Source organism: Aegilops tauschii, chromosome 5 (genome assembly GCF_002575655.3).
Source record: "Aegilops tauschii subsp. strangulata cultivar AL8/78 chromosome 5, Aet v6.0, whole genome shotgun sequence".
NCBI lineage: Eukaryota > Viridiplantae > Streptophyta > Magnoliopsida > Poales > Poaceae > Aegilops > Aegilops tauschii.
In genome coordinates, this window is record NC_053039.3 from 516,099,748 (window position 1) to 516,114,515 (window position 14,768).

A 14,768-nucleotide genomic window follows, 5' to 3' on the forward strand; every position below is an offset into this window, starting at 1 on the left:
CACAATACCTCTTATTTAATTAATGCATCTATATATTTGGTAAAGGGTGGAAGGCTTGGCCTTATGCATGGTGTTTTGTTCCACTCTTGCCTCCCTAGTTTCTGTCATACCGGTATTATGTTCCTTGAGTTTGCGTTCCTTACGCGGTTGGGTGATTTATGGGACCCCCTTGACAGTTCGCCTTGAATAAAACTCCTCCAGCAAGGCCCAACCTTGGTTTTACCATTTGCCACCTAAGCCTTTTTCCCTTGTGTCGTGGAATTGTCACGGCAGATGTCCTCGTGCAAGGACTTAGTCGTGGAGCCATCGCAACTAGGAAGCTTAAAGGGGTTAAATGGAACAAAGGACACGAGGATTATACTGGTTCGGCCCCTTACGGTGAAGGTAAAAGCCTACTCCAGTTGAGGTTGGATTACTTAGGGTTTCGATGACCAGGGAGCTAAACCGCTATGCCTGGCTATCGATCTGATCTTACTTGTCCTGAACCGCCGCTGGGTTGTCCCTTTATATAGAGAGGTTAACGCCCAGCGGCTCTCAGAGACCCGGCCGGCTTATAAACAGTGTCCGGCTCGGACTCTTAACTATTCTTGCCTTACACTATAAGTCATGCCTTAATGGCGGTTTATCACTACGGGCCTTAACCCGCCTCTAGGCCTTAGGCCCATTATTGATCCGCCATCCTTAAGCTTGATATTGGGCTTCTTGTGATGATCGTCATGACATAACCCGGCCCTTCCGGTTGAGGGTGACTCCAGTAGTTATATCCCCAACATTAGGCCCCAGATTGATTTGAACCGGTTCATGTCAATCTTCAATACCTTAATAAAAAATCTTCTGGCTTCTGTCTGCGCAAAGGCTATAACCTGCCATGACGTCATCTTCTGGATTCTTTGTAACCCGCCGTGACGTCATCTTCTGGATTCTTGTAACCCGCCGTGACGTCATCTTCTGGATTCTTGTAACCCGCCGTGACGTCATCCGCCATCAATGCACGTTCTGCCCAACGCATCTCAACGGATCCTTATCTTAATAATTGTCCCGAAAATCGAGGCGTCTTCGCAGCTGGATAACCATGTCTTCAGCCTCCTCGTTTCTTGCGCCCATTCATCAGCCGTCCCTTATAAGTAGGCCCGGCCCTCAGGTCTTCGTCATTCTTCCCTTTCCATCGTCTTCCTCCTCTCGACACCTCAGAGCCCGAGCTCCGCCGCCGCCGCCGCGCATCCCGTCTGCACCAACCAAGGCCGCTGCATCAACCTGTCTTGACCAGAGAACCGCGGCGCACGTCCGCTGCTCATCAGCACCAGTAAGTCCTCGCCGTCCCGTATACTAGATCCGCATTAGGGTTCGCAAGTTCTTCTGTGTTCTTCGTGGTTCCTCGCGATTCCTTCGCAGTTCTTCCACAACGGCCTCCTTTGATTTTAAGAGTAGTGTATAACTTCGGCGGTAGTTGTTTCACTCCCATTTTCAATACTAGCAGATCCCTTTTGCTTGCAAAAAGACCTCATTTAGAGCTCTTGAACTTCTCTGTACCAGTTTTTAGGTCTAGGAATTTTTCTTTTCTAGACGATCGTTTGATCCAAAATAATCCCTGCAATCTGTGAAACTTGTTTGTGCAACACTTAGGCAAAAATTGCATCTCTTAGCCATGGCGGCTCATATCGCCGGCTTAAAAGAGGCCATGCTTTGTGAAATTTCCGGATCATTCATAATAGAGTTAAATAACTTAATTGCTCATGATATCCACGGCGGCTTAAATAACCTGACACAATTAGCCATATATCATTAGGCCCTTTCATAAGCCGCCATATTGAACACTGAACTGAAATTTTCCTCCGGCTTAAATTTGAACCAGAAATTTTATTTTGTCATAGGCTTCCATCTTTCACAATGCCGCCTAAGGCTCCCAAAGCACCCATCACATGCAACTGGGTTAGATCCAACGTCACCGACAACATCTTAGCTGATTTCGTGAAAACGGGTTACCTGCCAAAGAAAGAGGTCATGTCCTATCGTGCTCCTGACCCGTCAGAAGAGAGGCCTCAACCCAAAGATGGGGAAGTTGTCATATTTACTGATCACATGAACCGGGGCTTTGCTCCTCCCGGCTCAAAATTCTTCAGAGATGTCCTGCACTTCTTTGATCTGCGACCTCAAGACATCGGACCCAATTCCGTGTCAAACATCTGCAACTTCCAAGTGTTCTGTGAGGTGTACCTCGGAGAAGAACCCAGCTTGCTACTCTTTAGGGAGTTATTTTACCTGAACCGCCAGAATGAATGTGGCAACGGGCCTAGCTTGGAACTCGGTGGAATCTCAATCCAACGACGGAGAGATTGTCTCTTCCCTTATGCTGAGCCGCCAAGCCACCCGAAAGATTGGAACCAGACATGGTTCTACTGCCAAGACACTTCTCCGGCTGACGAGAACCCTCTGCCCGGCTTTCGCGCCCTGCGTCTGGAGTCAAATCACCCCTTTCCAGACAAATTATCTCAAGCTGAACGTCAACCACTTACTCCCACCATCAACAAAATCAAAGCTCTCCTGGGGAACGGCCTAAATGGCATTGATCTGGTCCGGGTCTGGGTTGCCTGGCGGGTGATTCCTTTAAGACGCCGCCCCGGCTTGATGTGTGATTACACGGGCCAGAAGGATGATCCTCTTCGACATAGTCCAGACGACTTACCTGAGGACGTCATTGATGATACAACCAAGTCGCTTTTGAACGAGAGCCTGGCAGATTGCGGGACAGTGGGCTTGAGCCCTTTCTGCAAGACTAACCCAGCTCCAGCGGTAAACCATTAACCTGAATACTTCTCCTTCCATTTTAACGATTTTGTCTTAACTCACTAACCTTTGTTGTATTTTACAGGCTCATGATAAATTCTGGAAGGTCAAGTATGACCACGAAGCTGTCAAGAAAGCCAGAAAAGTTAAGAAAGCCGCCAGGAAAGCCGCTCCCTGTAAGAAGGGGAATAAACCTAGCGCCTCGGACCTGCTTCGTCTGGAAGACACCTCCGAGTCAGAGGTAGCTCTTGACTCTTTAGGCTCCTTTTTTAACCATCTTATTGACATGGATTATCAGCAGGAGGACACCGGAACGAGTCATGAAGTGAATGAAGAGGTAACTATAATTTCCTCCGACTCCGAGCCTTTGCCGAGACGGAAAGTTCGAAGAGTAACCCGGAAAGTAAGATTTTCACATCCTTTAGCTTATCAAGATCCTCAATTTCTTTTCAAGCGACAGACTTATGAGAGCCGGAGGCAGACCCGAACCAGCAAAGATACAGACCTCTCCTCCGGCTTACCCGAAGCATCAAGGAAGCGCTGGACTGAGGTTATCTCCGACTTATATTCTTTGTATCCTTTGGCGGGTGCCACTCGTCAACCCCTTAATTCTTCCGACTCAAACTACCAGGGAACTTCACCTTCCTCCGGCGACTCAATGTAGTCCAACTTGCCGGCTTTCAAAACCGCTCCCGAGTAATGATGATCAGTTGATTTTATGCTTATCTTACTCATGTGTTTGCACTAACCCTTTGACTTGCAGTGTACAAGTGAAACCCAGCAAGAGGGCGAAGAAAAATAAGCCGGCCTGTTGAGGATATAGCTACTGGTGTAACCCGCCCAGGATGGGCTGGGTTACGTTGGGACAGCTCTTCATTCAGAAGCCCAAGGACAGGTTAAGGATGGCGGTTTAGTAATAGGTCTAAGGCCCAGAGGCGACTTAAGGCCCGTAGTGGTAAACCGCCGTTGTGGCATGACTTGTAGTGTAAGGCAAGAATAGTTAAGAGTCCAAGACGGACACAGTTTATGAGCCGGCCGGGACTCTGAGAACCGCTGGGCGTTAACCTTTCTATATAAAGGGACGACCCGGCGGCGGTTCAGGACAAGTAACATCAGATCGATAGCCAGGCATAGCGGTTTGGCTCCCTGGTCATCGAAACCCCAAGTAATTCCACCTCAACTGGAGTAGGCTTTTACCTTCACCGTAAGGGGCCGAACCAGTATAACCTTCGTGTCCTTTGTCCCGTTTAACCCCATTAAGCTTCCTAGCTGCGATGGCTCCACGACTAAGTCCTTGCATGAGGACATCTGCCGTGACAATTCCACGACAGTTGGCGCCCACCGTGGGGCCAGCGCACGGTGGATTTGAGTTCTTGAAGGGCAGCTTCAAAGGGCTCAAGGGATACGCTGTGGGCCGGGTGACCAAGAGTCGTCGCGGCAAGCTCTACATCAACGACGCAGACTGGGGCCCCGACGCCGGCTCAATCGAGTACGGGTACCGGGTCCCCTTCGGCGGAATCCGCGTGTTCATTGGCAAGATCGGTGAGCCGGGCCCTGAGCCGGACATCGGCACCGACCTCATCGAGACGGCTCAGCGTGCGAGACCCGCCCGGACTCCGCCCGCCTTGAAATGTGCTTTCGTGGGATGCATCCACGGAGGACTCTCTGAAGGATCTAGATCTAGCGATGAGACGACCATCTGCTCTGATGAATCGTCCACGGGTGAGACGGACTCATTGTATCAACTTCAAGACGGCAGGCTCGGGGGGTGTTCCGAGGGCGACAGTATTCCGGACCCTTTTGAGCCGCCAAGCCGGGTTGGAATCTTCATCGCCGGCACGCAACCTGTGCAAAACTCCGCCGCTGGGGCAGGAGGCCCTGCGCACTCGCCGGCTCAGGTGCTGATGGATCTTACGGATAAGATGACTGCCCTGCTAACCGCCACGGTCGTCCCGGCGGATCAAGCTCAACATGATACGGAGGTGGCACAGTTAAAGCTGGATATAGCACGAGCCAAGGAAGATCTAGCAGCGGAAGGGATCAGGATGGCTGCAGAACGGGCGGCTCTCGACGCCCAGACGCAGCTGATTCAGGCGCAGTCTTTCCGGCTCACGATGGATCAGAACGCATCCAATGAGATCATGAGAAGGAGGCATCAGAAGGCTCAATCCCGACTCCCTCCGGTTTACGATCCTCGAAACCTCTTCAACACACCTGGTGCAGGACCCAGTAACCCGCCAGAAATCACGGCACCCGGGGCTGGAACACCGGTTCAGCCGCAAGTGATGGGGCCTCCCCTTGTGAACACTACCCCGCCTCAATACGTGTCGATACCACCGGGTCATTGTGCCAACCCGTTGGAAAACATGGTCGCTGCAGCGGCGCGACTGGTGGCTCTCCCAGTCGAGGGCGACTCTCCGACGGCGGTCGAAACCCGCCGGGTCAGAGAACTTCTTCAGACGGCTCTGGTGCAACAGGAGGCATATTCATATAGCCGGGACAGGATTCATTCAACCCCTCGTCCAAGCCGGAGGCCAAGTTATAGCAGACACATGGGTTCAGCGACCGGCTCAAGCAACGTCCGGCGCCGTGACATGCCAGCTGGCCACGGCCCGGCACATAATGGAGACTTTAACGCGGTAGACCAAGACAGAGCACGACAAGAGGCGGAGCAGGCGGCTCAGCTGACAGCTTACTAGCCCCTCCCGGTTTATCTGACGGCTTCTATCGAGGCGGGCATACCTACGAGGACCGGAGGTGTCCCTTATCTGGTGCCGGCTCTCCGTAATGAACGTCTGCCCAAGGATTTCAAAGGACCTAGGAAGGTACCTAATTACACGGCTGATTTACAACCCGGAGCATGGATCGAGAGCTACGAGATGTCTATGGAGTTGCTGGAGGTCAGCGAAGCGGCAATGGCCAAATACTTCACCATGATGTTGGATGGGACTGCCCGCACTTGGTTGAAAGGACTGCCGCCTAATTCTATCGGGTCATGGGCAGAGCTAAAAGCCTGGTTCATCCAAAACTTCAAAGATACATGTAGGCAGTCTATGTCAATTGTGGATTTGACTAACTGCAAGCAGCAAGAGGGCGAGTCTACAACCCATTGGGTACGCCGGGTCAAAGAGATAATACATTCGTCTGATAAGATGGATGCCGGCTCTGCAGTCTTAATGTTGGAGCAAAATTGTCGTTTTGCGCCCCTGAAGATGAAGCTCGGGCGGCTCAAGCGCGATTGCAATGATATGGGTACGCTGATGGCGGCTCTGGTCAAGTACGCCAACTCTGATAGTACCAAGGATCCCGCGTCCGATGATGAAAGGACAGGGAAGGGAAATAAGAATGGCAACGGCAAGGGCCCTCAGCATAACCCGGCGAACCAGGAAGGTAACAAATGTAAGGCTGATGGCAGTATGGAGTTTGTGGCCAACACCAATGCGCAGGGTAACAACCACCGACGTAAGGGGAGACCACCTCCCCGATCCGGCGGGTCAGGCCCGACGCTTGAGCAATTGTTGAATGAGCCCTGTCCAAGGCATGGCTCTAGGGAGAAGCCGGCCACTCATCTATGGAAAGACTGCACAATCATGAAAGCCTTCAAAAATTCCAACGCTTTTAATGGCAACAATGGGCAGGGCGGCGGCTCAGGCGGCGGCGGCTTTCATGGTCCGGGCGGCGGCTCAAATTCAAATTCTCAGAATTTTCAAGGTAATCAAGGAGGTTTTAATCAGCAATCTGGCCAGGGTAATCAGCAGCAGCAGCAGGGGGATACCAAACCAATCCAAAGCAGCTCAATAGTGGACAGTATCATGTGTTTACTACCAGTCTGTGCAAGCGAGACCAGAAGCTTCATAAGAGGGCTGTGAATGCTGTTGAGCTGGCGGTTTCACGCTATTTAAGATGGTCTGAGCAGCCTATTGTATGAAGTAGGGAAGATCACCCTCCCCGGGTTGATAAGCTGGGTCACCTGGCCTTGGTGGTGGCTCCTCGGGTCGGGGGGTATAAATTCGCTAAAGTGCTCATGGACGGAGGCAGTAGCATCAACATCCTCTATTATGAGACCTTCCATCGTATGGGGTTGACTGATAAAAACCTCAACCAGTCCAATACTGTTTTCCATGGTGTGGTGCCCGGTAAGTCGGCGTATCCAGTCGGTAAGATCGAGCTGGAAGTAGCCTTTGGAGATGAGTACAACTACAGGGCGGAAAAACTGACTTTTGAGGTGGTTAAAATAAGAAGCCCGTACCATGCTTTATTTGGGCGGCCGGCTTACGCCAAGTTCATGGCACGGCCGTGTTACGTGTATTTGCAGCTCAAGATGCCGGGTCACAATGGGACCAATACGGTTCATGGCAGCCGAAAGATAGCCTTGGAGTGTGAGGAAGGTGACGTTGCTTACCCTGAATCTGTTTGTGCGACAGAGGAGTTGAAGTTTTACAAGGATAATGTTGACCCGGCAGATACGACGTCTTTGAAAAAGCCAACCACGGAGCATGAGCCGGTAATGAAATTTAAGTCGGCCGATGAGACTAAACTTGTTGACTTTGTTCCAGGTGACTCATCTAAGCAGTTCAGCATCAGTGCCAATCTGGATCCTAAATAGGAAGGCGCGCTCATCGAGTTCATCCGTGAGAACCGGGACATCTTTGCATGGAAACCTTCTGACATGCCAGGTGTACCAAGAGAACTCGCTGAGCACACTCTCAATATTGATCCGAAATTTAAGCCAGTCAGGCAATTCCTCCGGCGGTTTGATGAGGAGAGGCGGAAAGCCATTGGTGAGGAAGTAGCCCGGCTCTTGGCGGCCGGGTTCATCGTTGAAGTCTTTCATCCAGAATGGTTAGCTAACCCGGTGCTCGTGCTCAAGAAGAACGGCACCTGGCGTATGTGTGTGGATTATACGGATTTAAACAAGGCTTGTCCGACTAATCCTTTTGCTCTCCCCCGTATTGATCAAATTATTGATGCTACGGCGGGTTGTGAGCGTTTAAGTTTTTTGGATGCTTACTCTGGATACCATCAGATCAAAATGGCAGTTAAAGACCAAGAGAAGACGGCGTTCATCACTCCCTTTGGAGCCTTCTGTTATGTGTCCATGCCTTTTGGGCTCAAGAGTGCACAGGCAACTTACCAGCGGTGCGTGCAGAATTGTCTCCATAATCAGATTGGGCGCAACGTTCATGCTTATGTGGATGATATTGTGGTAAAATCCAGAGAGAAGGAAACCTTGATAGATGATCTGAAAGAGACCTTTGATAATCTCCGGGTCTACAAGATGATGCTTAATCCGGCCAAGTGTGTTTTTGGTGTTCCTGGAGGCAAGCTCTTGGGTTTTCTGGTTTCTCACAGAGGCATTGAACCTAACTCGGAGAAGATCAAGGCAATCACCTATCTGGCTAAGCCGGCGTGCATAAATGACGTCCAGCGTCTGGCGGGTCGCATCGCTGCTTTGGGTCGGTTTATAAGCCGGTTGGGCGAAAAGGCCATGCCACTATATCAGATGATGAAGAAAACAGATGACTTTGTCTGGAATGATGCTGCTAATGCTGCTTTTGAGGATTTGAAAAGACAGCTAGCTGAGCCGCCAGTCCTTGCTGCTCCTGTCGATAAGGAGCCCTTACGGTTGTATGTAGCCGCTAACACACGAGCCGTCAGTGTGGCTGTGGTGGTGGAGCGTAAGGAGGCGGGTAAGGAACATCCGGTTCAGCGGCCGGTTTACTACGTCAGCGAAGTACTCATTGAGTCCAAGCAACGGTATCTACATTGGCAGAAGCTCGTTTATGGGGTGTTCATGGCAAGCCGGAAGCTTAAGCATTATTTCTAGGGCCACCCTATCACTGTGGTTAGTTCTGCTCCCCTTGGAGATATCATTCAAAACAGAGAAGCCACAGGAAGAGTTGCTAGGTGGGCCATAGAACTTGGGCCTCATGGTCTAAAGTACGTGCCACACACTGCTATCAAATCTCAAGCATTGGTGGATTTCATCAACGATTGGACGGAGCTACAGGTGCCTGAAGAGAAACCGGATAATACATACTGGACTATTCACTTCGACGGGTCCAGGCAATTGGAGGGCTCGGGGGCTGAAGTTGTGTTAGCTTCCCCTCGAGGTGACAAGTTTTGTTATGTACTACGGTTGATGTTTCCCTGTACTAACAATGCAGCTGAGTACGAGGCCTTGCTCCATGGTCTTCGGATGGCTAAGGAGATGAGCTTAAGCCGGGTAAGGTGCTTTGGCGACTCAGATTTGGTGGCCCAACAAGTATCAGGCAAGTGGGATTCCAAGGACCCCCTCATGGCGGCTTATCGCCGCGAAGTTGATGCCATTGCTGGACATTTTCAGGGTTACCAAGTAGAGCACATTGATCGCAGAAAGAACGAGGCGGCTGATGCATTAAGCCGGCTAGGCTCTCAGCGAAAGCCGGTGCCGCCTAATACTTTCTTGGATACTCTGCATAACCCTTCTGTCAAGTTACCTACAGAGGAAGACTTGGCTGTTCCTGACCCAGAAGCACAGTTGGTGGCGGCTCTCCACGTTATCCCAGATTGGACAGTGCCATACTTGGCTTACATGACCCGGGGGGAATTGCCTGAGGATGAAACTTTGGCCAGACAAATAACCCGGCGGTCTAAGTCAATGATAATTGTCAATGGCGAGCTGCATCATCGCAGTGTCACTGGAGCTTTTCAGCGTTGTGTTTTCTCTGAGGAAGGTCACGAAATTTTACGTGAGATTCACGAGGGGGATTGTGGCCATCATGCCGGCTCAAAATCCCTTGTGGTCAAGGCTTTTCGTCATGGTTTTTATTGGCTGATGGCTCATGCTGATGCAGAGGACTTGGTCAGTAAATGTGACGGTTGTCAGAAGTTCTCAAGACGGGCTCACGTGCCGGCTCAAGAGTTGAGGATGATTCCAATCACTTGGCCGTTTGCAGTCTGGGGGCTTGATATGGTTGGGCCTTTCAAAAGTTCCAAAGATAAGAAGACCCACCTCTTGGTGGCGGTTGACAAGTTCACAAAGTGGGTTGAGGCAGAGCCAGTTAGTAAGTGTGACGCAGCCACGGCGGTTCAGTTCATGAAAAAGGTGATATTTCGCTTTGGTTTTCCACACAGCATTATAACTGACAATGGTACCAATCTATCTAAAGGCGCCATGGCGGATTTTTGTCAACGAGAGCATATTCGGCTTGATGTTTCATTAGTGGCTCACCCTCAATCCAATGGTCAAGCTGAGAGAGCCAATCAGGAAATCTTGAAGGGTATCAAGCCCCGGCTTTTGGTCCCTTTGCAACGGACGCCGGGTTGTCGGGTGGAGGAGTTACCTTCTGTATTATGGAGCATCAATACTACTCCTAACAGGTCTACGGGTTACACGCCTTTCTTCATGGTTTACGGAGCTGAGGCGGTCCTCCCTAGCGACATCCGTCATGACTCGCCTCGAGTGGCGGCTTATGTCGAGGCGGATAATGAGCAAGCGCGTCAAGATGCTCTTGACTTGTTGGACGAACAACGTGATGTAGCAGTAGCTCGCTCGGCGATTTACCAATAAGACCTGCGCCGCTATCACAGCCGCCGGGTTAAGTCCAGGACCTTTCAGGAGGATGACTTGGTGCTCCGGCTCATCCAAGATCAAACAGATGCACATAAGCTATCCCCACCTTAGGAAGGGCCCTTTGTGGTCAGCAAGAACTTGCACAACGGGTCATACTACCTCATCGATGTTCGAGAGCACAAAGATTCACGTAAGTTAGAGGAGGAGACCCGCCGGCCGTGGAATATAGCTCAGCTTCGGCCTTATTACACTTGAGCCACCAGCTCTCATAATGTACATATTTCTATAGCCATGTATATATTATGATAAATAATAAAGCAGGACCTCTGTCCTTTTTTCCCCTCCAAAGGTAAATGTGTCACTGTTATTTTCATTGTAATATCACATGGTCACTTGGAGGTTGATCCGGCTTATGATCGTATTCGAATCTAGCCGTTAAAAATATGATCATTTGGGGGCTTCCTGTTCAAACATAGGTCGTATTCGAACCAAAGAGAACATAGCTGTCGATACCCACTTGATTGGCATATTGCCGAGCTCATTGGGGAGTTTCTTGATCATATTTGAATCATAGCTCAACCCCCTTCGGGAACCGACGTGGATCGTATTCGAATCAGCGTCGTTAAACAACTCTTAAGGTCATTTGGGGGCTTCCTATTCAAACATAGGTCGTATTCAAACCAAAGAGAACATAGCTGTCGGTACCCTCTTGATCGGCAACGCCAAAGCCACTGGGGGCTATATGATCGCATTCGAATCTTAGCTTGACCCCTTTGGGACGGTTCTCTGGTCGTATTCGAATCAGAGGCCACTAAATTTTTGAGATCTCTTTGTTGCAAACAAGTTCTTTTGATCATATCAAAGGTGTTCAAGGGTGGTTCTTATTCCACCGGCTTAACCTTGATTAATAACGTTGATAGCACATCATAAGCATTATATGTGCTGGTGAACCGGAGTTGAGTTCTTAACCTCATTATTCGGGTTACATAAACCGGAAGTATACTTGAAGGCTCGCAGGTATGCTGTTATGGTTATCTCAAAGATATAATTGAGAACCGGTTTATTATGACTTTGATTCATATTCCGGGTTATATGTACGATATATGACTCTCCATGTGGTGAGCCGCCTAGGGGCTTGTGATTTGTTTTCTATGCAGGACAATTAAAGACAGCTCTTTAAAACTTAAGGAAAGCAGAGGATCAAACATAACCCGGAAGAATATAAAAGAGCGGCTTAAACAGTATTGAGCGCTACACACGTGCACGATGGCACGGCAAAATTAAGTGCTTATCCTACTCTATTACATGACTCCCCGAGTCCAAAAGGTGAGGCATTGTTTTTAAAGACATAACCATGAGCCGCCTAAGAGATCAAAGGTGCTGTTGGGCTGAAGCTTCCGGTTCATCCCTCTCGGCTGTTTCCATGTCCTGGAAGGTTGATGATTTCCAGTCAATGCCACTCAAGGCTTCAAATTGAGCTTCATCATCAATTAACCCGGCCGGGTCAACTTCAGGGGCGAAGGTATGCTTACGAGTCGGAGAAATCAGGCTGACTGCTTCATAACGAGGTGTTGGGATCCTCTGATTCTCCACGTCATAGCCCGGTTGATATTTGGTAAGGTCTGTGTCATTACCAATTAAAGTGGCCACAGGGCGTACGCTCTTCACGCAAGCGGCGAAGTCCTTCTGGTCAAAGGGAGTGCCATGTTCCTTCAAGCTAGGATACCCAAGGGCGATGTCGGCCGGGTCTAGCTCCGGTAGAAACGCCTTGGCTCGGCTTAGAGCGGCTATGGCTCCGGCTCTTGTAGAAGCACGTCTTAACTCTTGGAAGCGTTGAGGAAGCATGACAAGCCGCCTGAGTACATCCGCCAGATGAGTGGGAACTTCGTTTGACAGAGCCACAACGGCTAAGGCACGTTGTGACCCGGTGTAAAGTTGCTCTACCAAGGTATAAACCGCCTTCAGTTTGGTCAGCACGTTCTGGTTGAGATTGGAACTCCTGGGACCTGCATTACAAAGTCAGGTGAGCTGATGGCAATTGAGATACTTATGGGAAATGAACAATGTAAACTAGCTAGAAACTTACAGAGTAACTTACCAAAGATTGCGGAGACCATCTGAGATACATGGCATTTTAAGCCGGATAGCTCGGCGCTTCTTTCAGTAAGAGTGGCCTCTGCTTGTTCGGCCTGGCTGAGCAAAGCAGTTTTTTCATCCGCCCAGGCTTTTCTTTCGGCTTCAAACTTTTTCTTCAGTTTCTCTTGTGCAGATACACTGAATTCAAATTTGGAGTTGGCCTTTTGGGTTTCACTTTCCTGAGTCTTCAGGCGGTTCTTTAGATCAGAGATTTCCGATTCAAATTTCTTACAGACGGCCTGTACAAATTCCGGGTTACAGTTAGGGTGATTATAATGCAACATTAAGTCCCAAGCACTTTGCAAGCAAAGACACTTGGCACTTGGGGGCTAATGTATGCTGAAGAGCTCTATTTACAGTGCCGGTTCATGAAAATAAGTCCCAAGCACTTTGCAGGCAAAGGTACTTGGCACTTGGGGGCTAATGCGTAAAGCTGCTCAACTACTTGATTAAAACAAGGTAAGGACCGGTTCAACTATGCTGTTTAAACCGGCCCTCGAGTGTTACCAGATAAGCCGGTTTTCTTGCAGTGATTACTAAGCCGGTATTATGTCTACAACATATTTCATCATAAGTAATAGACTTGGGGGCTGGCATGGTAAGGATAACTATGGAGTAAGCAAGAGAGTCATACCTCAGACTTTTGCTGTATTTGCTTCACCATATCAATTTCCAGGTCCCGGCTGTTGTGCACTTGATTAATATAGCCAGAGACAATATCTCCAATGCTCAGATTAGCATAATCAGTGATGTCCAGCCTGGCCCTGCGGCGTTCCAGAAGTTCTTCCTTGGCAGAGCATCTAGCCAACACGGTGGGTCTTCCCGGTTCGACAAACTCGGTCCGGGTGATTACAATGTCTGGATCATCTGGATGAGCCGGGCTGGGGATCTCCGGGTTATCAGAACCTTCCATAACTTGTTCATCAGATGGAGCAGTGGCGGTTTCAGGAGCTGGTGCAGACGGCGGCTCATGAGCAGAAGCATCAGGTTCAGTCAGGACCGGCTCTTCGGCCGGCTTATGTTTCTTTGCCCTCTTGCTGGGCTTTACTTGTACACTGAAAGTCAAAGGGTTAGTGCAAAAACATGAGTAAGATAAGCACAAAATAAGCTGATCATCATTACCCGGGTGCGGTTTTGAAAGTCGGCAAGCTAGACTGCATTGAGTCGCCGGAGGAAGGTGGAGTTCCCTGGTAGTTTGAATCAGAAGAATTGAGTGGTTGACGAGTGACGCCCGCCAAAGGATGAAAAGGGTATAAGTCGGAGATAACCTCAGTCCGGCGCTTCCTTGATGCTTCGGGTAAGCCGGAGGAGAGGTCTGCATCCTTGCTAGTCCGGGTCTGCCTCCGACTCTCATAAATCTGTCGCTTCAAAAGAAATTGAGGATCTTGATAAGCTAAAGGATGTGAAAATCTTACTTTCCGGGTTACTCTTCGGACTTTCTGTCTTGGCAAAGGCTCGGAGTCGGAGGAAATTATAGTTACCTCTTCAATCACTTCATGACTCGCTCCGGTGTCCTCCTACTGATAATCCATGTCAATAAGATGGTTAAGAAAGGAGCTTAAAGAGTCAAGGGCTACCTCTGACTCGGAGGTGTCTTCCAGGTGAAGCAGGTCTGAGGCGCTAGGTTTACTCCCCTTCTTATGGGGAGCGGCTCTCCTGGCGGCTTTCTTAACCTTTCTGGCTTTCTTGGCAGCTTCGTGGTCATACTTGACCTTCCAGAATTTATCATTAGCCTGTAAAATACAACAAAGGTTTTTGAAGTTAAGACAAAATCGTTAAAATGGAAGGTGAGGTGTTCAGGTCAATAGTTTACCGCTGGGGCCGGGTTAGCCTTGCAGAAAGGACTTAAGCCTGTTCTCCCGCAATCTGCCAGGCTCTCGTTCAGAAGAGACTTGGTCATGTCATCAATGACGTCCTCAGGTAAGTCGTTGGGACTGTGCCGAAGAGGATCATCTTTCCGGCCCGTATAATCGCACATTAAGCCGGGGCGGCGGCTTAAAGGAATCACCCGCCAGGCAATCCAGACCCGGACCAGATCGATGCCATTCAGGCCGTTCCCCAGAAGAGCTCTGATCTTGTTAATGGTGGGAGTAAGTGGCTGACATTCAGCTTGAGATAGTTTATCTGGCAAGGGGTGATTTGATTCCAGACGCAGGGCGCGAAAGCCGGGCAGAGGATTCTCATTAGCCGGAGAAATGTCTTGGTAGTAGAACCATGTCTGGTTCCAGTCTTTCGGGTGGTTTGGCGGCTCAGCATAAGGAAAGAGACAATCTCTCCGTCGTTGGATTGAGAT